The following is a 25,810-nucleotide window of genomic DNA, read 5'->3' on the forward strand; positions in this document are numbered from 1 at the left end:
AAAGAGGAGGAATCAGGGGTGAGAAAGAAAAGAAAGGAAAGAACACTTTTTGTGTCAGGTACTGTGCTGGGTGGTTTTAAAAGGGAAGAAACTGGCTTAGGATTGAAATGTACGCTCTAGTATAGCTTATTAGTCGAACACTCAGATTGTGGAGTCAGACAGACCCAGTCTTGGTTTATAACTCCTTTATTCATTCATTTACTCATTTTACTAATATTTATTGAATGCCTACTATGAGCTGAGAAATCTGCTAGTAAGTCACTTTGGTCTCTCTGTAACTTAGTTTCCTCATTGTATCTGTCATGTATTGGAACGATAATGCTATGTTAGCAACAACCACAAAACTCCAGTAACATGTAACGCTAGACACGTGCTCATTAGTCTGCGGGTTGGCTGGGCAGTCGTGCTGATCTGACAGGACGTGGCTAATATTTCTGAGCTCACTGATAAGCCTGCAGTTAGTCTGAAGTGTCTCTGGGAGCTGGCTAGTCTAGTACAGCCTTGGCTGGGAGGACTTGGTTCTATCTCATGTAGCCTCTCATCTTCCAGCAGGCTAGCTTGGACTTATTGTCATGGTAGAAGCATGGATTCAAGAGAGAGGGAGAGAGAGAAAGTATAAGCTGCAAGGCCTCTGAAAGTCCAGACTCATTAGCATTTTATCGGCCAAAGCAAGTCACAGGTCAAACCCAATTCAAGGGGGGTGGGGGATGGGGGAAGAAAATGACTCCATCTCTTGATAAGCAGAGCTGCAAAATCCCATTGCAATGCAAAGTCACACTGCAAGGTGTGTGGGTACAGGTGAAGGAAGAATTGGGGCCATTTTGCAACCAATCTATCACACTCATCTAGTTATGCAGAAATAATATTAGCACCTACTTCTTAGAGTTATTGTGAGAATTCAGTGAAAGCATGCATATAAAGCCGTGATTTTAAGCCAGGCTTGCAGGAGGCACTCAGCCAATATTAGCCATTGCTGCTGCTGTTGTGATCATTAATGTTATCGTTATTATGGATTTGTGTCCTTCTCATCCACGGGCGTCTGTTCAGTGGAGTTCCGAGGTTCAAACCCCCTAGTAGATTGGCTTCTCCATGCCCGATTGCTTCTCCTCTTAATAAAGGAGCAAGGCAGTTGATGGAAAACTTCCTTGATTTTGTGAACGCAGATGCCACTGTGTGTTAGCATCCTTTGGCCATTAGCTGTCAAGGCAGCAAGGCAGAGATCTATTTAAAGAACACGTAGGTGCCTTTGCTTTTGGCCGTCAAAGCTGTGCCAGGGATGGAGACACATTTGAAATACGAGCAGGAGGGTCCTGACACGAGACAGACCCTCCGTTCGCCATTTGCATCTACGCAAGAAAGGGGAAGTAATTGCCCAGTGAAGCCTGGTTTCCTTGTGTTCATTAATGATGCTGGCAGCTGAACACGAATAGTTTATTTTTTATTTCTATTTCCAAAGAAGAGAGATTGAGGCTTGAGTCAGAAATGTGGCACAGGCTGCAATTTTGCTAAATTCTGTAATCCTGCTCACAATACCGCAGCAGGATGGGGGCTGCTTTTTAGGTCGAGCTGGGAGAAGAGGCATTGTTGGGCCTTGGCTTTGCTGGGGCTTCTGTTTATGGACGAGCAAAGACTCGCCAAGATGCTTTTCATCATGTCGGATAAACCTCAACAGTGGTTAATATCATTAAAAGCCTGACAGCTTCCGCTTCATATGGGTGGCACCAGCTTTTGCAAAATTTACATTTAAGGAGACAAGTAGAATAAATTTATTGACAGAAATCCCCACAAATCTTAATTCTTTAGAAGAAGGGAAACACCTTCTTTTGAGTTCCATTCCCAAACGCAAGAAGAAGAGCCAGAGATGAAATGTGTTAGTGATTCATCAGAAAACAGACAGATTTTAGTTTCTCTTATTTTTAGAAGTAGCTGTCTAGGTACTGGGTTCTGTCAAATGAGAGAGGGATTATATTTGGAAATCCTAATTATGGAGAAGCTTTCTTTAAAAAGCAGCCTAAAGCCAAACTGGCTCCCACGGATGCTTCTTTGGTTGTTTCTTTTTTCTATTTAATCCTTCTGACACCCTGAAAGTAGTTTACACATAGAACCAAAAGAATCCATTTTGCCCATCCTTGATGTTTACTTGACTTTGTAGTTCCCATCATCCTCTGGCCATCATTTTGAAAAACAGTGTCAGGAAATTTGTGAATTTAATTTTTTTTTTTTTTTGGATGGAACACCCAACTCAAATAGGCTAAAGCAAAACAAAAACAAAAAGAGAGAGGAATATATTGTCATAAATTATAGACAAGTATAGCAGCTTCAGGCATGGCTGGATCCAGGTGCTCAAAGAATGGCATCAGTAATCAGTTTCTTACATCTCTTTCTTTCTTTTTTGCATTGAATTCAGTCTCAGGCTGGAGGATGCAAAGAAGCCCCTCAACAGCTCCAGGCTTACCTTCCACCAGCTTAGCAACCCCAATGAAAACAGCATACTTCTTCCCTAAGAATACCAGCAAAAGTTTCAGATAGGAATCTCATTGGCTTGCACTGGACTGCATACCCTTCTTGGTACCAACCACTGTGGCCAGAGAGTGAAATAGATGGATTGGTTAGGCCTGGGCATGTGCCAACCCCCAATTTAATTAGGGAAAAGACCTATGAGAGAAAATAGGGAGGAAGCCAGGGAAGGCTCAAAGAGCTCTCAGACCCCAAGTGAAGGGGAGAGGGAGGGCAGGCCTGGGGTGAGCATCCTAGATTCCCGTGCAGTCTAAAGAAGGTTGAGCAAGGCGTTGCGGAGTCCTCCGGCCAAAGTCTCTGCCAGAGGAGTCCTGTGTCTCTCAGAGACATGGCTGCTTTTGTATCCCTGCTGCACTCTGTGATTGGCCGGGAGCAGCCTGTGGGAAGCGTGGCCTCGTTTGCACTGATGGATTTGAGGGCGCAGCAGCCGGGGCCTTCAGTCGATTAAGCTTCCTGTAGCTGGAGGTGTGCAAGGCACTTTCTCATGGCTGCCACAGATAACAACTCACATTTATAAAGTATCTTATAGATTAAAAGGAGTTTTCGTGGCTGTTAGCTTAGTTGGTTATAAATAGTATGATCAGCACACCCCTTCCACGTACAGACAGGTCACGAGTTATGCAGGTTGCTTCACTAGCCAGCGAAGGGGCAGGACTCACATCCTGACCATCGCCTCCCTACCCGTCACGCCCCCTCTGTATGGGGTGGAATAGTGTCCCCGTAAAATCCACACCTCCCCAGAAGCCCAGAATGTGACCTTATTTGGAGATAGAGTCTTTGCAGATATGATTACTTAGGTTAATGTGAGGTCATGCTGAACTGGGTGAGCCCTAAATCGATATGATTGGTGTCCTTATAAGAAGAGAGAAATGGACACAGATGTAGAAGAGACAGAGGGTTGAAAGCCAAGGGGTGATGGGGAAAGAGATTGAAGAGATGCAGCCACAAGCCAAGGACACCAAGGATTGTCAGCAACCACCAGAATGGAGGAGAAAAGCATGGAACAGATTCTTCCCTGGAGCCTTCAGAGGGAGTGTGGCCCCTGGTGACACCTGGATTTTGGACTTCTGGCCTCCAAATCTGTAAGGGAATAAATCTCTGTTGTTTTGACCGTCCATTGGTGGTAATTGGTTATAGCAGCCCTAGGAAACTGATCTATTTCCTAAGAGAAGCTGCCACCCTCTAGTTCCTCTCTGTGTTCATGCAGGTGACCCTGCCCTTCCCCCAGCCCCGTGGGCACTAGTCCTCAGATAAATCCAAAGCCTGTGGCAGACAATAGAGGCTTAGAACTATTGGGCCAAGAAGACTTGGTCGTTGACAACTCCAAGGAAAGTAGCCAAGAAAAGAGACGTAGTCATGTTGATAGCACGCTGATATGATGTGATGAGAAGGGAACTTCGCCTCTGCGGTCTTCTTCCCCCAAATCCATGACCCTGGTCTGATCCCGAGACTCATTAGACACACCAAAATTTCAGCGACATTTTATAAAATACCTGACCAATACTCTTCAAAAGTGTCAAGATTGAGAAAAATAAGGACAGACAAGGACACTGTCACAGATTGGAGGAGACAAAGAGACGTGATGGCCAAACACAATGTGGGATCCTAGAACAACAGAAGACATGAATGCAAAACTGGGAAAATCCGAATGAAATCAGTAGTTCGGTTAATGTTATAGTATGATGGACAATGTTAATTTCTTAGTTTTAACAAATGTACCATGGTTGTGTATGATGTTGATATGAGCAGAAGCTGAGTGAAGGGTATATAAGAACTTAAAGGACTTCTGTAAGTACGAAATCATCCTGTAGTAAAAAGGAGAGAGAGAGAGAGAGAGAGAGAAATGTTGGTTTATAATGTACCTCTTCTGAATTATATCAGGTCTGGCTAAATTCCATGTCCTGTCCTTGGATATATCTGTTCATCCATCTATCCAACAAATATTTATTGAGCACTTATAATGTAAATTGGACAATATTCTAGGTTCTGGGGATACGGCTGTTGAAAGACTACTAGTTATCTGAGCTCATGGAACTTACATTGTGGCAAAAGTAACAGACTCTATCTATGTATCTAAGTTAACAATAAACGGTCAGATGGTGCCATGCAGAAAACCAACAGGCAGCAAGGGGGCAGTGGCCAGAGAATCACTCTTTGGGGAGGTAGCCTAGCCGTGACCTGAATGACAAGAAAGAAACCTGCCGGGCAGAGAACAAGATGATGTGTGGTCCAGGCAGAAGGAGCAGCTGGTGCAAAGGGGAGATGGGAACAAGCCGGAATGTTTGATAAACAGCTCCGAGGCTGGAGCGTAGTGAGAAATGGGTGGGTGGGTGGTCGGACATGAGAACCGGGAGGCACAGGGTGGGCGTGGGGCAGATGATGGAGGGTCTGCAGGCCACAGAAAGCTTTTTTTTTTTTTTTTTTTTTTTTAAAGTTCAGTGGGAAAATACCAGAAAGGTTTGGAGAGAGAGGGAATGACATGTCCTGGTTTGGGTTTGAGGAGACTGCCGAGGAAGCTACTGCAGCTGTCCAGGCAAGAGCAGCTGGTGGCTGGGGGTAGGGGCGCCATGAGACCCATCTTTCCAGTAAAGTTCCCTTTTTACTCCGGCTGCTCTAAGCGGTTTCTCTTTCTCGCAATCAAATACATGCTGATTATGACTCAGGTTTTCTGATGCCACATCTCATGTTCCTCCACCATGCTCTGAGCTCTTCAGTGAAATTGGCAAAATTTTCCTTTAGTATATCTTCCTCTTTGTATTCCTTCTCTCCCCTTTATGTATCCAGCACTCTCATGCTGTGGCAGGGACGGTATCAGTTTTTCATGCTTCTGTATTCTTAGCATCTGGCACCTAAGTCAGTCCTCTGCATATGCTTGTTGAGTGAACAAGTGATTGAACGACCAGCGTCTTGAAGGAGGAATAGGATGTACATTTGGAAGAGACTTTCAGGCATTTCTGTCTTCTCAGGGACTATGTTTATCAATGGAGTCAAGCCATACCATTTAGTAATTTGCTTTTTAATATGGAAATTACACCTTTTCAGGGTCATACCGAGAGTATCATGGTGTGACACTACTTCATCTCCCCTGGTCTGGGATATGCCACAATTTATTTAAATCACCGCCTATCGTTGGACACTTACATTGTTTCCAATTTGCCATTATCATAAGTGATGCTGTGATGATAATCTTTGCACATACGTCTAATTATTTCCTTCGGTTAAATTCCTGGACAGAGTCTCATAAGTCAACTGGTAAGTATGTATAGTTTTTCAGGTTTTGGACACATAGTGCTAGATCACCCTCCAGAATGGCTGTGCCAGGTTACATGGCCACCTGCGAGTCAGCTACTCTGATTGCTAATCTGCTGCCCGAGAGATGGACTCTCCCCATCTCTGCAGCACTTTCGCTGCCTTTCCTGCTTGGCCAGGTGGGAATCGTGGGCTGAGCTAGTCTCTCCCTTTATCAAGCCTGCTGGATATCTGTCGTGTCATGTTAGGATTACATAAGTGTGATGTTGAGAAATCTTGGAGGAAAGATGCTCCCAGATGTTGGAGCCAGTGCAGGAGTGGGGAAGCAGAAATGTGGGGGCGCTGGGAGACTGGTTACCTGGCATCCCCTCGCACCCCCCGCCCTGCTTCCCTGGCCTCCGATGGAGGTAGCCTTGTTCAATCCCTTCCCGCCTCCCACGTATAACAGAAACAAGCCTCCTCTATACTGGGCATCTCACATCTCCTTTGTATCTCCTGGGGTCACATTGCTTTGTAATTTGAGGGCTCTTTTCTGTCTCTCCATTGGAGGGGTGGAGTCCTTTGGTATCCCCAGCATCTGGCATAGGATAGAAATAAAAAACTAATAAAATAAGGATAATAGTAATAACAGTAGGTAATGTGTTGGGCACTTACTATATGCCAAGCCCTTTATATATTTTATCTTGTTGAATGATTCTAATAGACTAATGATGTAGGTGTTACTGTCATCCTCATTTTACAGATGATGGTGCTAAGGCTCAAAGAGGTGGAGGGACTTGCCCAAGGTCACAGCCAGTGCATGGAGGAGGCGGGACTCGAAGCCGGCTCCCTCTCAATTATTCTGCTAGGTGCTTGGTGCTTGTCTCAGCCACTAAGTCGGGAGCTGGCTTCCCCTCTGCTCCCTCCTCAACACTAGCTAATCCCTGGGAGACTTTGAGAGATACCCGTCCTCAGTGGAGACGAGAGATCTGGTTTACTCGTTCCCAGGGAGAAGTCAGACTGGGGCTTTGAGATGATCTTCTTGGGGAAGTTCTTTGAGAAACAGCTCTCTCTCTCTCCTGACCTCCCCACCTCATGTCAGTGCCTGGGATCCCCCCAGCATGGATTCATTCCTAGTCCATCAAGGCTTAAGGCTCCTTTTGAAAATGTAGATTCAATGAAAAAGCAAATGTAGAATTTTCCAGCAAACGTCAGCCCCTTCCACCTTTAATACCTTGGTGGGCATGAGGACATCTGAGTTTTGTCTCAAGCTGCAGTTTCTCACTCTACTCTTTTCTTTCCACTTGTCCAAATTCAGTCCGGCTCAGTCCCAGCCTCCCTCCCTGGGAGGTTTCCCAGCCTGTCCCGGCCTGTTCAGCTCTCTCCCTGCAGCAGCAACCCCAGCATTGCTTTTCTGGGGTGATGATCAAGCCTACATCCACCTAAAGTTGCTCAAAGACAGCAGCATCTTGAAGACATGGGGTTCCTTGCAGAATCCCATGAACTTCTGACATGTCTCATTTATGGGAGCCAAAAAATGCAGTTTTGGGTGGTCAGATGCCCCCTTTACGAGATTCCAGTAAGATGAAAGATACGAGCGTCAAAAGTTCTAAGAATAACTCGCTTATTCAACATTGACCAAACATCAGATTTGGTCTGGGCCCTGAGAACTCAGAGATACACAAGACTGAGCTGTGCTCTTGGAATGTCCAGTCTGGTGGAGAGTCAGTCCTAATGTGGGGTGGACACAGGGAGAATAGAAGGTTAGGGTCTGTCGCAGGAGCTCAGGTGGGGAATCACAAATACTGTGGCTAAGTTAGTGTCAATTACTGATTTGTTACAGGCTAGAAACAGATTCTGGAGAGGACCCGGGAGAGGGAGGACCCTGCATGCTTACTTAATCCTCTTGGCCTCAGACTGTGCTTTGGGACTCACAGGCACACCTGGGGGGATGGCCCTGAGAGACGCAGCTGCTAAGGGAGGGGCCGGTTAGGTAAACCTGACATACCTGGAGGGCTGATTTGAGGACAGACAATGCTATTGAGGTGCTGGGAGTGAAAGAGAAAATCAAATTTATTTCTGTCCTATGTTGTCGCCACTTAAATAAATGTCCATAGTAGAAAACATTATGTCACCGCTGAAAATGGAAATACAATAATTTTTCTAACGCACTTTAAAGTCAGTGTGGAACATCTAAACATTGAAAAAATAAATGTGTGTCCATAGACCACCTAACATCCTGTTTTGGATCTCAGCACAGCATGGGAAATGCCTCTCTTCAATAATAAATAGTAATCACAATGGCATCGTTAATAAAGGTGATACACACAGGGCTGTGTACATGCCAGGCACTGCTCTAAATGCTTTGACATATATTAAATGTGATCCTAGCGACATCCGTATGAAGATGTGCTATTATGCACAGGTGGGGAAACTGAGGCACAGGGAGTTGTGTCTTTTTTTGGGGGGGGGGGTAACTTTCTCAAGACCACATGGCTTACATGTGGTAGAATCAGATTTGAACGTTGGACGCCTTGCTCTAAAACCTGGCCTTTTAACCCTGTCATTATACTGCCTCTGCCATTGCTGTCCTTCTTCCGGTACCTGTGGTCATTTTGGGCTGGAGGCTTGACTACAATCCTTGCGGGTGGAAGGAGTCTGGCTAAGCACTCAGCACACAGTAGTTGCTTAATAAATGGTGGCTGTTATTCATTATTTAGAGTGTATAAAACTCATTCCCACCCATTAGCTCAAGGAAATGTCTTGGCCCCTTCGGGAGGTAGGCAGGGAAGGTATTGTGGTCCCATTTTATAACCGAAGAGACGGAGGCTCAGAGTGTACCAGTGACGTGCTCAAGGTCACGTGGCTGGGAAGTGGGGGAGCCACAGATCAAACTCAGAACATCAGAAGGCAAGTCCAAGTTCCCTTCCCCGGGCAGTGCTGGATTGACTGATTAATAGATGATACTTGTTGACTTGCCATGAAAGCTCGCCTCATCAAGTCCTGCTGTGTCTTTTCTATAATTACCCTGTTTTTTCCTAAGAAGGCTAATGGGCTTCCCCAAGGCTCGCCCCTTTTCCTGGTGGGAAGGGATCTGTCGGGGCAGGCAGGCTAATCTTGGGACCCAGCACTTTCTCTCTCTTTCTCTTTTTCTCTCGTACTCCAACCTCTCTGCTCCATCTCTATGTTCTGTCTTTGACTGATGCCCTGTGATGAGTTGTGCTCCTGGAAAGCCGCCCCGTGACACTTCTTCTCTTGTGTTACTGACGATGGCATTTCCCTGGAGGCTCTTGAAGGAGGAGGAGGAGGAGAGGGTGAAGACGGCAGGGTTGCCCTGGCAGTGCTGTCCGGCCACAGAGCCTCGAGGTCAGGCAAAAGCTTTGAGCACGAGTCCTTTCTCTCCCAGGGCACACACACATGGGGTTGTTCATCACAGGTTGTCATGTAATGGAAGCATTGGGTCCTTTGGCTAAGAGGGAGCTGAGTCTTGATTCTAAAGCTGACTTGCTATGGGCTTCTCAATGTAGGGTCCCCTGGCACACTTGCTATATTAATTTCCCGTTGCTCTTGTAATGAATAACCACAAACTTAGTGGCTTAAAACAACACAGATTTATATCTGACAGTTGTCAAGTTTGGAAGTCCTCAAATCAAGGCGTCAGCTATGTTCCTGTGGAAGATTTAGGGGAGAATTTGTTGCCTTACCTTTTCCAGCTGCTTCTGCCTTACCATTCCTTAGCTTGTAGCCCCTATTTCCGTCTTCAAGACCAGCAACGTAGCATCTTTGTATCTCCCTCCACCCCCTCCCCCTATACTTCCATCATCGCTTCTCCTCGCTGTGGCCTTCCTGCCTCCTTTTCACAGGGACCCACCCAAATCACCCAGGATAATCTTCCCATCTCAAGATCCTTAACCTACTCACATTTGCAAAGTCCCATTTTCCACTTAAGGTAATATATTCACCACTTTTGGAGTTGGGGATGTGGACATCTTTTGGGGCCATTGGTCTGCCTACCACCCTTGCTAAGTGAAATGAAAGCATTCTTTCTTTCTGGGCCATCTCAGTACCCATCTTCTTGGGAGATACTATAGAAGAGTACAGTGGACCGTGAGATAAACTGTTTAGATTCACACCCCACCCTCCCTCTCCTCCTAGCGGTGTTATCTTGGGCAGGTCACCTGATCCCTCCATGTCTAATTTCCTCATCTCTAAAATGCATAAATAGTGTAACACGACCTCATTGCACTGCCGTAAGTCATGAACAGTGCGGGGGTGATTAAGTATGGCACCTGGTAACTATTAATAATAATCACCAAAAAAAAAAAAGGGAGAGATTATTGTAATTAGAGATGCCATATAGCATAATGATTATAAACTCAGAGGGTCTTGATTCAAATCCACTACTGATGAATGAAACGCCCTCAGGCTAGTTGCTTTAGGCATCTGAGTCTGTTTCCTCATTTGTAAAATGGAAATAAAACCATTACCACCCTAACACAGGATTTTTGCAAGGATGAAATAACAATATGGTGTACACGAATCACCCAGAACATAGTGGGTAGCTTTTGTTGTTATAGTCATCACTACCACCATCATTTCCTGTCCTCCTTGGGCAGGAAGAGTATTGATGGGATACCTCTGGCCTCGACAAAACAAGGGCAGGATAAGACATCTTGCTAAATCCAAGTTCCTGAGAAATCTCTTTGTAATGCCCCATCTTTGAATGAAGTCTCAGAGAGCATCAGAGCCTGGCTGGGCTCAGCCTTCAAGAGCCTGGTTTTGAGGCATCTTCCTGCTGCAGTGCCACAAGGCTGTTGGAGCTCACAGCAGCAGCTGGGTCTTTGAAGGAAGAGTCCTCCAGGAGCACTCAGGGCAGGAGAGGGGTTTGGGGATGGTGACAAGGGAGGTGGGAAGGATTGGGCATGGTCCCCTGAGGAGGCAGGGCTAGTTCCTAGATGGTGTGGTCACCAGGGAGGGTGCAGAGCTCTGGTTTCAACCATATTATTATTTTTTAATTCTGCTGCAAAACCCATGTTTAAATGAAGGCTTGGGCAGATGCCCAGTATGCAAAACAGTTAAAAGCACAACTGTTCTAGTTGAAACCAGAGTATGTGTGGGGGGGGGGGGGGCGGGGAATTCAGGCCTGCTATTCACTTCCACAGGGGCCTCTAATGGGCCTGGTTTAAGAAAAAACCGTCCGGGTTGTAAAAACACAGGCTTTGGAGTCAGACAGACCCGAGATTTGCATCCCTGCCTCTGCTACTCCCTGACCGTGTGAGCTTGGAGGCTTCGCTTCACTTGTCCGAGCTTTACTTAGTCTTCTCATCTGAAAATGAGAAGGGGCAATAATAGCACCTACCTAATTTAGTTGTGCAGTCTGGAGTTAGTAACTGTAAAGCGCTTAGCACAGTGCCCAACATATGGTAGGTGTCTGGGCATTCAGCAGGTGATAGCTGTTTTCCTCCCCTAAGGGAGAGCTGAATTCATGATACACCCGCCCAAAATACATGCCTATGGCCAGGGAAGCTGTGAGGTGGGGTAGAAATTCCTGAGACTCGAGGCCCAGAAACTGCTTGTGTTCTGATTCCACCACCAGCATCCTGAGTGACTTTTGTACCTCCCTGGGCTTCTTGAATCACTCTTCCAATGTTTATTGAGGGCTTACTCTGTGTCTAGGGCTGTTTTAGGTACTAGAACACAGGCCCTGGCTTCGGAAAGGCTTGCATTCCATACTCAACTCTGCCAACTCCTAGCTCTTTGACTGTGGGAAAGTCACTTCCCCTTCCTGGTCCTTACTTTCTTCCTCTGCAAAGTGAGGGAACTGAATTTATGTCATAGAGTCTTTCCAGAAAATATTCAATGAGATCTTGCCAAAAAATCATAGAATGCATTTGAACTTGACTCTAAGATAGGGAAGCGTTCTGGAGCATGGGTTTTGTAATCACACTACCCTGGGTCTGAATACTGTGTCAGCAGTTTACTGTGTAAGCTTGAGCAAGGGACTTAATTTCTTGAGCCTCAGTTTCCTCCTCTAAAAAGTGGGGACAATGAAAGTACCCTCAAAGAGTCATGGTGAGGACTCAAGGACAGGGTACGTATAAAGTTCCTAGCAAAAGGGCTGGCACATAGTAGGTTCTCAAAACCTGCCATCATTGCCACCACTGCCACCATAATTATCACCATCAACATCATTACCTTAATCATTATCAACACTATCATAATCATCACCATCATTACCATCATTACCATCAAGATGATGACAGTGACCACCACACCCCCACCATCATCCTCATCATCACCATCTATAAAATGAAGCTCTAGTTGGCCTCTATGATCCTGACATGTTAAGTCTTGGCTCTCACGGGGAGAGTTAAGAGCAAATGTAGCAGCTCACCCTGGGCCGTGTGGATGGGAAGGTTTAGACTAGGGTCCTCAGTAGAGAAGGTTCTCTTTTGCTTTGGAGAGAGGCGCTAGGCAGATCTTGGTCTGTTTGAGAGTTCCTGTCCTTCCCCCAACATAAACTCTTTCCCGTGGTTAGCAGGAATAGGACCCTTGCAATCTGGAACACTGGGAGTGGGAGGAATCCATTCCTCTTTGTGTATTTCCCCCTTTAATGATTTTATTTCCTTGTCCGTATAGTGATTTCACTGCAGAAAGCCAGTCTGGGTCTGTGGGGGATGGGTGTTTGGCCAAGGCTCAACTGCCTGATTTAGACCTTCGAAATGTCCCTCCATCCCATTCAGCCCACATGCTGAAGGGTGAGGTTGGCATAGAGCATCCTGAATTGGCTGTCAATCCCTTCACCCCTCTGCCAAAACATTCGGATTTCAGGGCAGGTTACGGATCATGGAATCATAGCAGCCCACAACTTGGGGTTCTTACGGTTTCCCTTTAACCTCTTGCTTCCTGTCTTTAGGAAAATAAGGTAGTCATATCCTCTTTTTACAGACGGGACTTGGAAACATTCAATGACTTTTCCAAGGCTGTATGGGCTGTATCTGGCTTCCAGAAGCCTTTCAAGTGCTTATTCAATGAAGCCATCCTGCCCCTTAGAAATTTCCATTTCCTAAGCCTCATCTTTCCTTCTCTGAATTCTGAGGAACCCCGGGGACAGGTCAGAAATCTTCAGCCATGTGGGTGAGGTCAGGTTAGAAAGGCTGAGCTTTGGGGGCGAAACCACTTGGAGACCCCCACTCTTGGGTCAAATTCTTCTGAGTAGGGAGGAGCAGTGAAGTTCTGCGGGCATGTGGGGGACAGGGGCAGCGAAGTTATAAGCTCCTTTGCCCTGAGAGTGAGCGACAATATTAGGACAAATGTGTAGTGGGTAGGCTGTCACTGACTTGGCCGTGTGATGTCGAGAAGTCTCGTCCCCCACCCCTCTGGACTCCCCCTTTTCTGCTCGAACCATCCAATTACTTAACTTCTCTCTGCCTGGGAGTTCGCTTCCCGCCCAGCCCCTCCTCCGCCGCATTTTAGCGCTGTCCGCGGTGCTGACCGCCAATCCCCTCCTTGCCGTTGCCGCCAGCTGGGATCTCTGGGGCGCCCAGCCGGCCTCCCGCCTTTGTTTCTCTCTCCAGGCACCGCACACATAAATCACGGGTGGGAGGCAGGATTGCTTCCCCTGCACCGGGAAGCTGCTGCCCCTCTCCCCTGCTCGCTCGGGGTTTTGCAGTAGTGGTGGCAGCCGCGGCAGGATCCGGCACTGGGGAAGCAATTGATTCGCCTACTGCCAGCAGCCTGGAGTTGCCTGCGCGGACTGGAGAGGAAGGGGGAGAGAGAGAGAGAGAGAGGAAGAGAGAGAGAGAGGGAGAGAGAGAGAGAGAGAGAGGCACTCACAGAGCAAAAACCTTCATCCATGTGGAGGACAGGCTGAGGGAGCCACTGTCTTTGCCTTGTCCACTGGCTCACTGACTGCTCTGAGTTTTCTCCTCTTCTGGCAGTGGTATTTCTTTTTGTCTTGGTCCTGCATGATTTAGGGGTAGTTGGGGTGTGTGTGTGTGTGTGTGTGTGTTCGCATTTTGATTTTATTTTGGGAAGAGTAGGAGAGTCAAATGAACAATTTTATTTCAGGCACCTCCGCTGAGCTTTCAAACCAAGTCATTGAGACTTAGCATCTTCCTACCCGGCAGGGAAGGGAGGAGTTGGCAAGAATTTGGCTCACCCATTCCCCCTGCAATCCTCCAGTGTCGCGGTAAGTGATATTCTTCTTGGTTGTGCAAATGGGCTAGGGGTGTTGAAATCCCAAGGGTGATGTGTGTGCATGAACCGGTGGGGTAAAGGGTGGTGGGGAGGGGAGGGGTGTTGAGGAATGGCCACATTTATTTGCCCACATTCTGCAGTATTTATTGCCTGAACAGCACCCCAAAACCAAATGAGATTTCGGCTCTGCACCCAGGGAGGGGGTAAAATGTGTTCATGTTTTAGGCAATGCAATCAAGATTGTGGCTTCTGCCCAATTTACCCTTTCCCTTGCAGCAGGAGCTGTTGAAAGTAGCCAGCAGTTCTCTGAGCGCATTAACCCTTCGTGGGGCTGGCCGGGCTGGCAGGGAGGGTCTCTGGGTGTTGTGATTTAGCAGGTGAGCACCTTGACCCTGCTAAACGGGATGGGTCACCTGAGGCTGGAAGGTTAACCCTTGCCTGGGCACACTAGGTTTGCCTAGGAGAGAACTTAGATTGTACCATCTTCCAGGGAGAGCTGAGTAATTTAATTGTGGTATTTTTTTGCAAGCTTGGCTGTTCTGGCTTTCCTGAGATGGGAGAACTGGGAGCCACAAAAGGGCCACACTTTGCTTGGAATAAGGGTCAGGCCAGCAAGAAGGTAGCAGCCAGCTGCCTGCTCAGCAGATGATGTTTTATTTTCACAGGTGGTGTAACCTGTAAGTGATTGTATGAGGGGTGCGTCCTGGCACTAGCTTGGGGGACTCTATCCCTGAGCCCATTTCAGGGTAAGGAAGGAGGGGAACAGGGCTTGTTCAGATTCTGGGGAAGAGTTCCAGGTTCCAGCTTCAGATCCCTTCCAGGGCAGATTAGACCCCTGCACTAGTTTCTTTTTCTGAGATCCGGATGGGGTAAGGCTGCACCAACCTGTTAGTGAGTGGGAAGTGGAGGTGTCTTGAAACTGAATCCAAAAGCTCACATTTAATTTTAAAATGCCTTTGCTGCTAATCTGCAACCCATCAAAAGGGGATTTCTCTTTTCTTTCTGCTTTAATTACGTCTACCTTTCTGGAAACGAATGTCCTTATTTTTAGCATCTTTGCTATTATCTCAGAGGCCACTTGAGACTTCTGCATCCCCAAGGATTTCCTCTTTAGGCTCTTGCTCTTGGAGGTGGGAGGAATGAAACATCAGTCCCAGAGACTGGCAAGCCTGGAATATAAGCAGGGTCTACTCACTCAATTTCTCTGGCTCCAAAGCCAAGTGGAGACGCTGAAATCCTGTGCATGTGCCTGCCCAGGGAGGACGTATGATGCAGAGGGGGAGGGTAGCTTGGTGGTTAGCACCAAAGATTTGATCCTTAAAATCCCTGGCTTCCATTGCTGGGTGACCTTGAGGAAGAAGTTGCCTTAGTTTCCTCCCTGGGAACTTTCAGTGTGAATGATGCATGTGAGGAAATTCGGTTCAAGGAAGGAGCCACAGATCTGGCCATGGGTGATATTTAAAATATTGAAATTTGGCACTAACTGATCAGAATGGCTGGGGCCCTGGAGTGGGGGAATCTTAACACTCTGCTGTAATGACTGTTAACCCTTTGATTGCTGGATTGTGGGGAGGTTTGCGGGGAGCCTAGGAGTTTTGAAGAGAGCCATGGGAGCCTCGGGGCAGCATCGCCATGCAGTACAAGAATATCTTAATATTTTAACTACGAGTTCAGCCATGCGGTGCACGCCGGCCCTGGCGAGGTGGCTAGGACTGGGTTGTCCAGATGTGGACGCTTCCCAAACATCTCCCTGCTGCCTTACCTCCTTAGGAGTGGCCAGGATCCAGGAGGCTGCCCTCCCTCCTCCCCCCCGTCACATTTGAAATGGTGCATTGTGGTGCACCGGGGAGAGGGAGGCAGAAGCTTCTGGAAAGAGACTTGGACTTGGATCAGGAGACCTGGGTTCTAGCCCCAGCTCTGCCTCCCTTTCCTGGGCCTGTTTCACCATCTATGCAATGAGGCAGTCAGTCTGTCTAGGCGAGCCCAGGGCCTCTTCCAGTTCTGAGGCTCCATGACTATGTGATCTCTGTGTGTGTGTGTGTAAGAGAGAGAGAGAGAGAGAGAGCCCACTATTCTAGGACGGTTAGCATTGTGTTTGAGAATTTATCGTGTGTGTTAGGAGGCCCTGTTTGGGCCGAATTGGGACGGCAGAGTCCCTTGTGAGAACTTTGCTAGGTTTCTAGAATCCACTGGAAAGGGGTCTGTCTCATTTACGGCCTCAGATGCACAGACATGCAGATTTTGCAGCACTTGAAGGCCCCACAGAGACTCTTCTCAGGGGTGGCGGCCAGGACATCTTTGAGAATCTCCACTCTGAAAAGATGCCTATACACACAAACACACAACATCAGGGGCTTCTTGGACCCTCCCTAATGCTCATTTGAGCACCCCAAGTTCAGAGCCTCTGATCTAGTCTAACCCCTTTTGGGGGAGGGGGATCCAGAGAGGGAAAGCAATTTGCCCGAGGCCACACAGGAAGTCACGGCAGCAACATACAAATGCACCATCATAAAGACCAAGGCGTTGCCCCTCCCACCCCGACCCCATACCCAGCCTGGGGTGCAGAGGGAGGACATTCAGCAGCGCCCCTCCAGCCCTTGCTGGGGATCAGAAAGCCAAGCCATGGAGACAAACGTAGACGTTTCCTTTCTCACTGGCAGGAGGGAGGCAGTGGCCAGAGTCTGCAATTCCAAAAGGGTGGCCCAGGAAACCAGTCCCCCCAGCCTGCTCTGCCTCTGTCCTTCTTACTGCTCCACACGCCAACTGCCTGCCTTGTCTGAGGCTGCGCGCTCCAGTTGGGGTGGCTGCTCTGGGGCTTTATTGGTAGGATGTGGTATCACCCTTCGCTTAACTCTTTCCCTTTCTGTGTGTGGGTCCTCCTCTTTCTAACAAGATCCACCATGACATATGGACCTGTCTCCTGCTCTTTATACACTTCCAGTGGGGGGCTGGTTGGAAATGCAGGTAAGTCGGGAGTTGATGTGAAAGCGATGAGAAGAAAACAGCATGGTTTATTTCTGTTAAGAGCTGTGGCTGTAACCTGGGATAAAAATAATTCCGGGACCAAGCAGTGGTGGGCTGGAGCTGGTGAGTTTGAATTATTCAGCTACCACCCAGGATGGAGAGCCTCGATGTGCCGAGAGAGGGAAGCAGGCCCTGCAGAGGGAGCCCCCTCTTTCCTGGGCCCTGCCCCGTCTGCCTCCTTCACCAGCCACGGGCTGCAGAGTGCGGCTCTGGGGGCAGCTGGACCCGAGTGAAAATTCTGACTCTAATGCTTTCCTGCTGTGTGACTTCAGGCAAGGTCTTTAACCTCTCTGAGCCTCTGTTTTTTAAATGAGGTGTGTTAGGGTAGCATGATGTAGTGGTTACAAACATGGGCTCGAGAAATAGATCTCCTGGACTTAAATCCCCGTTCTAGCACTTTCTAGTTGTGTCACTTCACTCCGCTGAACCTCAATTTCCCCATCAACAAAATGGGGATACTAATGCAGTTGTGAGAATTTTAAGAGTTAATGCTTGCAACGTGCTTAGAACTGAGCCTGGCAAGGGGTAAGTTTGACAAATGTTAGTGATAGCGGTGATGGTGGTGACGGTAGCAGCAAAATCACCCCTGACCAAACAAGAGTAGGGGGAGGTAGAGGAAGGTGAAGTCTCTGAGCTGGTTGTGCAGCTGTGTGACCCAGGAGAGAGAGGACAAGGCTTGGAGACAGAAGACTTCCAGCCCCACTTGTTCCCTACTGTGGTCCTTGTGCAGTTTCTGCAGGACCCTGGACCTCAATTACTTCATCTGTGAAATGGGCATAAGGACTCCCTTTCCCTCGGGCTTGTGAGGCTCCAAGCAGCTAATGGGGCAGTCATGAGCATGGTGGGCAGGTCCCGACAGAGATGTCTAGGAAGAGAAGCCCTACTGACTTCTCTAGGCTTTTGTTCCTCCAAATCCCTGGGAGGCTTTTGCTGAATCATCCCAGCCTATGAGCTCTGAGCCGTGTATTGTCTCTAGGAAACATGAGCTTTCCCTCCCTTCCCTGGAAAGTGATTTCCCTGACACAGAGCTCCTTTGTAGGAGTCCTAAAGTGCTACAAGGTAACATTCTTTAAGACCAAGACTGTGCTGTCTCTGTTTCAGGTGTACCAGCCAGCACACAGCAGGTGCTCAGCAATGACTTACTGACTGAATGAATGAACACAGCCTCAGTTGATTGACTAGTGAACATGTCAGTTTGGGGAGGTGCCTCTGGCCCGTGGTCCAGCCAGAGGCCTGCATGCAGTAGGTGCTCAGTTAGTATCTGTTGATTATGATGAGTCACTGGTCAAGGGTTAGGAAGAACTTGGCTCTCGCCTCGGATCTGTTCCGGGCAAAGGACAGGCCCGTGCTCCTGTCAGAGGATTCATCCCTATTCATTCTTTCACGCATCGCACGTTTGTTAATACCTGCATTATAGCTGGTGCCGTGGCGGGCACTGGGAATAACACGGCAACAGAGACACAACCCCTCTTGGGACTTACATGCAGTAAGTGGCTACCTACAAAATGTGATCTTTTGGGGGAGGGTGGTACAAAGAGGGCTCCCTAGTCACCCTGAAACACACAGTCTCCTAATATCTGAAATTCCATCATCAAAATTTCATTCTTTGTCTTAAGGCTTTGCTCTTGGTGAAAGGGCAGATGCTTTGGGGCGGGTTAATGCATCCAGCCTTATTAATCATTTACACTTTAATGGGAAGTTGTAAGATCCGTTCCTAAGAATGAGGCAGGCTTGGTTTTTTGGAGCGGGGTGTAGGGTTTGCATATACCAGGCTTTTAGGTAAAAGGAGTGGGGTGCAGAGAAAGGCAAACGTTGCCGGATTCCCATCCTGTTGGGGTAAAAAGCTTCTTTTGCCCGAAGGAGTCAGATTAGCCTGAATCAGGTGGTTCCTCTAATTCAGCGGTTCTCATAGTGTGGTCCTCCCCCTGCAGCCGTATCAGCATCACCCGGGAACTTGGTAGAAAGGCAAATTCTTGGGTTCCACCCAGGCTTGCTGCACCAGAAATCTGGTGCAAGGACCCCACTTTTTTTTTGGAAATGTGAAACACTTCTACAGGCGTTCATTATAACAGCTCTAGGTGTGTTGTAAGCTTTGGATGTTTTGCTGTGGCGCCTCCATCCTCCCCCAAGAGGCTGAGCAGGGCAAGACCAGGCTCAAACCATTTCGCTTCTGCTCCTGAATCCCGCAGGAGCACAGGCTGGATCAAGCAGGTTGTCCCCATTCCCTGCCCTCTGGTGACTCCAGGGGCTTGTTTCTTTCTAGGCAGAGCCCTGGGACTTAGGTTCTCAGACGGCTCAGTGTCAGGGCAGCAAGAATCAGCCCTCCAGCCTGGCCAGACCTTTGGGGTTTGAGGGAACAAAGCTGGTTCTTCTTAGTACAACTCTGCCCCCCATTCGGGCCGGAGCAGTGGGGGAAGCGGCAGGACTGACGCATCAGGCTGCTGAATGCAATGTCACTGTGGTTTCCTCGAAGTAATTGTCTTGCCGTCATTAGTTTAAATGATATAATGCATGCTTAAATCTCATTGTAATGGAGCTCTGTCAGACTCTGGCTTAGTAATCCAGCCAGTGAGCAAAATAACAGGCCTCGGGAAGCGAGGCTTTTTTTTTTTTTTTTTTTTTGCCACCCCTCCTCCCCTCCGCAATTAATCAACAAGAGGAAACTCATCTGATAGCACCATGATGATGCTGGGTTTGTGAAGGATTTATTTAGAGAGCGAGGGGGGCGGGAAATCTCTCCTCACCTCTCAATATAATCCGAGTGAGTTCATTCAGCTGCCGTTTCTTTCACTCTTTCTCCTTTCTTTCTTTCCTTTCTTTCCCCCTCTTTAATGCACCTACACAATGACAAGCAGCAACTTGTGAATGGGAGCAGCTTTCAGCAGAGAACACGTTATGTAAGCAGGTTTCGGTGCCAGCGTGGATGGCGGGGCAGCGCTCTGGGGCTGCGGAGAAGAGAGATGGCTTCTGAGTTCGTGGGGAGGCTTTTCACGCAGGATGCTGCCAGGAAGCATCTGTGTGGTCTGCTCCGTTCCATATCCTTCCCCTGCCTCCTTTCCTCTTTCTCTCCCCACCTGCCTGCTGGTTTTTTCCCCTCTGTCACTGTGGTGTTAAGTTTCCGAGTCTCTGGCGCTCTCTTTTCTTTTCCCTGCCTGAACCTTGTCGCCTCTTGTCTCCCCTTCCTTCCTTCCCCCCATCCCTCTCCCCTGCCCCTGGCCTCTCCCCTTTCCTTTGCTCTCCCTCTCTGTCGTCCTCCTCTCCTGACTCCTCCGCCTTTCCTCGTTCCATCTTTAAAATGCACAGAAATGACTTGTGCAGAAAATGCATTTGTGAGTCCCTGAAACCCCATGTGATGAGGCCTCCAAGTAGGGTGACCAACCGTCCCGGTTTGCTGGAACTGAAGGGGTTCCTGGGATGCAGGAATGGGACCTGTTCCTGGCAGTGGCTCCGCAGGTGCGGTCCTGGGAACAGGGAGAGGGATCTTGGCTGTACCCAGGGCCCAGTAGGTTATGAGGCAAGACCAGTAGCATGTGCTGAGCAAAGCGTCTTCCAGGGAAATCTTCAAATGCTCATTCCACGTTGGCTGAAAAACACAGTTCCCCTCTCCCCAGAAGGAAAGGTAGCAGCTCAGAGCTTTTCTTAACGGCTTGAAGCAGGATATTGTAATCTGGCGAAGGCAGTGAAGCCCCTGGAAGTGGCGAGCTGGGGTGTCTGAACAAGTCTTTCTCCCGAAGGTTTGGAGATCGGGGGCTTGTGGGAAAGGCTATTGGACAGGTTTGAGCTTCTGGTGTCTGCAGCTTCCTCAGTGATCATTAGAGACCCACCTGTTGTTCCCGGAGGCAGCTAGACCAGTCCGGAAGGGGATCCGTAGCACTGGGAATGCGCCAAAGGGCAAAGCAGACAAGACAGCATTCCAGAGCAGGGTCCAGGGCCCTGGCAGGGAACAGGGGACTCTGCTCAGATGAATCATGTCCCAAGCTCGCCTTTCAGATGGGACCCGCTGCTCATTCTGTGAATTTGATTTTCTTTTTTTCCCTTGAAAGGGTCTGGCTGGGGCAGCCTTGGCCATTAGCTGCTGAGGGGTCTGAGCATGCGTCCTCTTCTGAACAATTGACAAGTGCTTTGGTGAAAGATCTCAAGGGAAAAATAAACAGTGCACGACCAGGAGGGGGACTTCGCATTTGATTATGATGCGAGAGGACCTGGCGTCATCAGTAGCATCTCAGTTATCCACGGAGGATTCTTGCAGATTAGCAGAATTTATGTTTTGAGGTAAGGGCCTTAGAGTCGAGTTATTCTTGTTTTTCATTTCCTGGTACACAACCATCATTTCTTTTGTTTGTATGCGTACCTTGAAAACATGTATTTTTTGTTTATGGATCTCACGGTTTCTCATTTCTTTTCCACTCAACACTAAGTTTTTTAAGGTCCATCCACATTGCAAGGCATCCATCTAATCCTCTGCTTCTAATTGTTGCTGTACTCCAAGGCATGAATCCTGCATTTTTTATCCATTTTGTTAAATTATATTAGTTTCCCTCCAGTAACCCAGTGTAATTTCCGAGATCTTCCCCGGCACTGGCCGGCTGGGATTCTTTCAGGCCACGGAGACTCGTTTTAACAGAGATGTAATAGGCATCTGGGAGGTGTGGGTAGATGCTTCTCTGTTTTGCTTTTGATTATTTGCTCAACAAACGTTGCGTGTCCACTCATGACGGCAGATGCCGTGGGCGTGCAGAGGGGGGCAGAAGAGAGCAGTGGTCCAGTCACTGGGGTCCGCAGCCGGGTGGACCTGGGTTTTCATTCTGACTCTGCTACCCACGGGCTGTGTGGCCTTTGCCAAAATGAGTTTGCCTCTCTGAGCCTCCGTTTCTTCCTCTGTAAAATGGGGACAATGACAATATTCATTACATAATGTTGAGCGTGAACTATGATGATGCATGACGTGCTTCGTGTAATAGAATTTTTTTTAGCAGGACCCTGGGGTGGGGGGTGGTTGGGTAGGTAGATGTTTATGTCCCCCCCATATTCTGCTGAATTGACCCTCTGTGTTGTGTGTATGTGCTTGTGAGTGTGTGTAGGTGGTATGTGAGAACGCGATGAGTGTGTGTGTTTGGGGGGATGTGAATGTGTGACAATGTGTGAGTGTGTGTGTGTGTGTGTGTGTGTGTTCAGGAGTGGATCCCTGGCCGAGGCCAAGACATTGCCCACCCTGTTGGGTAGTTCTCCTGCCTCTATGTGGAGAGACCCTGCTCCCGTCCCGAGTCAGCCACACTGATGCGACACCGCCTCTGTCCACTCCCCAGGGCCTGGGTTTCCAACTCTTGCACTGACGTTGCCTCTGGGAACAGACTGGTGGGAGCAGAAAGGCTCCTCTTGGTCCCAAACATGCTCCGAGGGTAAAACGCTGCAGAGGCTGGAAGCGGGAGTCCCCAAGTGGCCAGAGAGTCCCCTTAAGGTCGCCCAAGGCCCTGCGATTGAGAAGACTCCAGAGCTGACAAGTCTCTCTCTGGTTGTCATGGCAGCAGGTCTGGGATGGGAGCCTTTATCCCAATGGGCCACCATGGGGCTGTCATTGCTGGTTAACACTGACTATGAGGGCGGCCCCAGGTTTCTGCAGCAGGGTGGTCTCTGACACCCACCTGCTTCCAGCATTCCATCACCCTCTTGCCAGAGAGAAGACTGAGCTGAGAGCTTATCCATTTGGGTTCAGATCCCAGCTGTGCAGCTTTGTTGTATCCTAGAGCTACAGTTTCAGTCCAGGGAGACAATGAATTGGGGCCCACCGCCCTGCACTCTGCGCCACACAAGCGATCTCCTTTGATTCCCACAAAGCCTTGGGAAGGAGGTGATATTACTATCCGCATTTTGCAGACAAGGACACTGAGGCTACAGAAGACAGGGAGACGTCCATTCCCCAGATTTATACTGTTAGCAAAAGGTAGATCCAGGTACTCCAATCCAGATCTTTTTGACACCAAAGTCAAATATTGAATTTTTATAGCAAGAAAATAAACCTCTCGGGGGCTCTTTCTTCTGCTCTATGATATGTAATAGCCATCAATCACTACTTTACTTACTATTTGGGATTTTTTGTGAAGATAAAGCAACTTAGAAGTGTGGTTTTTTTATATATATATATATATATATATATATAAATCTCTGCAGAAATCGATTCTCTAGTCTCCAGCTCCTTCTAGGTTGGATCCAAACATGAACACGGTCCCAATAGAGGACTGCACGCGCTGACCAGCAGGAGGCGCTATGCACAGCTGCTGTCTCCAAGCCGCCTGGCTTGGGATTCCAGCTGTGCTATTTGCCAGCCTGTGACCCTGGGCAACTTGCTCGGCCTCGCTGGCCTCGGTTCCCTCGCCTGTACCATGAGAACAATAATAGCACCTCTCTCATGGAGTTGCCGTGAGCATTACACGAGTCAACATACACACGAAGCACTTGGAACGGTGCTCAGTCCGCGGCAAACTATATAAATGTCAACTGTTTATTATTGCATAGGACTTCATTTTTTTTTAATTACTTCTAGATTCAGTAGTGCTTCACAATAACATCAACCTGGATTTAGGTTCCAGCTCTGCTGCCCTGTGACCTTGAGTAACTCACGAAGTCCCCCCCCACCGCATCTCTGTTTCCTCCTATAGAAAATGAGGATAACAATAATACCTGTTTTATGGAGTTGCGTGGAGAATGTAACAAGTCAATACAGAGTATTTGCTTGGAGCAGAGCCTGGCACATAGCAGGTGCTCAGTAAACACCAGTCAGTGTGATTTTGGTGAGGATGATGCAATCTCAGGGCTCAATATTCTAGAATGTTCTCAAAGGGGTCCTGCTAATCCTTTTCACCCTGTTCCCACCGCCCACCTCCTTGAGACCTTTCCTCCAATGTCACCTTTCTCAGGGAGGCCTTTTCTGTCCCCCTTATTTAAAATTGCACCTCCCTCCCCAGAGCTCCACCACTTCCTTCTCTATTTTCCTCCCTAGAACTTGGCACTGTGTGCACGCTACCTGCTTTAAGTATTTATTTTATTCATTGCCTATTTCCCTCCACCCCACCCAGAATGCCAGCACCACCAGAACGGGATAATTTGACTGTTTTATTAACCACTGTATCTCCGGTACACTGTATTGCATAGGGTCTGGCATGCAGTAGGTGCTTAATAAGTATTTGTTGGATAAATGAACACTAACAGTGTCAGCCTAATGATCCTTGCTCTTGTTCAAAAGCTCCCCCCTCAAGACTACTCTAACTAATCTAATGGGCCATTAAACAGCAATAGCAGCAAAGTGGGGGGGGAATCCCTAAGCCTCGGAAGGGATGGGGGAGGCACAAGGAAGGTGTGGAGCCACCAGGGACTTAGGCCACGGAGAAGGAAGCGAAGGTCTTTTATACAAGCAGCTCTGCAGCCTGATCTTTTTAACCTGATTAATCACATTAAACCTTTGTCAATATCAACATTGCCTCAGCCCCGGCCGTGGCAGCTGGCAGGACGGCAGACATTCAATATTTAAGAAGACCTGCATTGCAGGCTGAGGGTCTGGGCCGCTGGCTGGTGGAAGAACGAGCAGCCAGCGTTTGGGTGCAGTCTTTAAAGTGGTGGATGATTTTTTAAAAGGAAAGAAACAAAAGAAGGAAAAGCCAAAAAAAAAAAAAAAAAAAGCCCTCTCCTGGCTCTCCCCAGTTTCTGGTAGAGGTTGAACAGCAAACCCCAGAATTTTCTCTCTGATTTAGGACGAGACAACGTTGCCAGCAAAAGGAAAACTGTGAGCCAGGAAATTTGGTCTCCTGGGTTCCATTTTCTACCCTTGTAGAAAGCGGTAGTTCTCAGATTGCAAGGCACGGACCTGCAGTAGCAGTATTGCCTGGAACTTACTAGAAATCTGTGTCCCAGACTTCCTGAATCGGGAGCTCAGGGGCCCAGGGAGCAGGCATCCATTTGTGCTTTCATGAGCTCTCCAGGTGGTTCCGATGCACAAGGGCGGGACTGCAGGCGGGTGGTTCTCAGCCCTGGCTGCCTTTTATAATCACCTGGGGGAGTTTTGAAACATATCGATGCTGGGACTCACCCTGACGGTTTCTTCTTCCGTTGGTTTGGGTGGGGTCCTGGCATTGACATTTGAAAACTGTCCTCCCCCAGGTGAGTCTAAGGCACAGCCAGGATGTGAGTGAGTCTTTGTTTACTACCTGCGTGACTTTGGTGAGTCATCTCACCTCACAGTTCCTCAATTTTGGCATCTGTAAAATGGACCCTAAAGCCCCATCTTATGTGACTTTCAAAGAAATTATGTTGTTTAAGACAGGTGCTATTGTGAAGTCTTTGAGGGGTGCTGTGTGTTGTGCCGACAGGGGAGTTTGTAAGGTTTCCTGGGACGTACCGGTGTCTTTTTGGTCATTCTTGACCATTTCCTTCTGGTTGCTTGATCTGCCTCTTATCACCTTGGCAAGCCAAGGCCGCAAGAACCCTCACTGTGCAAGAATTTTAAAAGAGCACTCGAGGCTCCTCAGTGTGGAGAGTACCGGACCTGGGAGAGGAAAGGTTGACATAAAGTGCTGAAGGCAGAAAAAACAAGGGACGTGGGTATAAATTCACACCTTACAGGCTGTGCTAGGCTTCCCGGGAGAGGTCGTTATTGCCGAGAGGTGCTGGAGGAGTCCCAGCGGCACCAGGTGAGCTGACTCGGGCAGAGTTAGCATCACTCTCCCCTCCCCGTCCTCTTAGCTCTAAATTCGCAGCCTTAACACTCTGTCTCCTGCTGTCTTCCATTCTATAGCGTAAAAGCTTGGTTTTCCACTTCCATGACTTCCATGTCCCCAGGTCCCTCAGTGAG

Source organism: Eulemur rufifrons, chromosome 21, assembly GCF_041146395.1.
Source record: "Eulemur rufifrons isolate Redbay chromosome 21, OSU_ERuf_1, whole genome shotgun sequence".
NCBI lineage: Eukaryota > Metazoa > Chordata > Mammalia > Primates > Lemuridae > Eulemur > Eulemur rufifrons.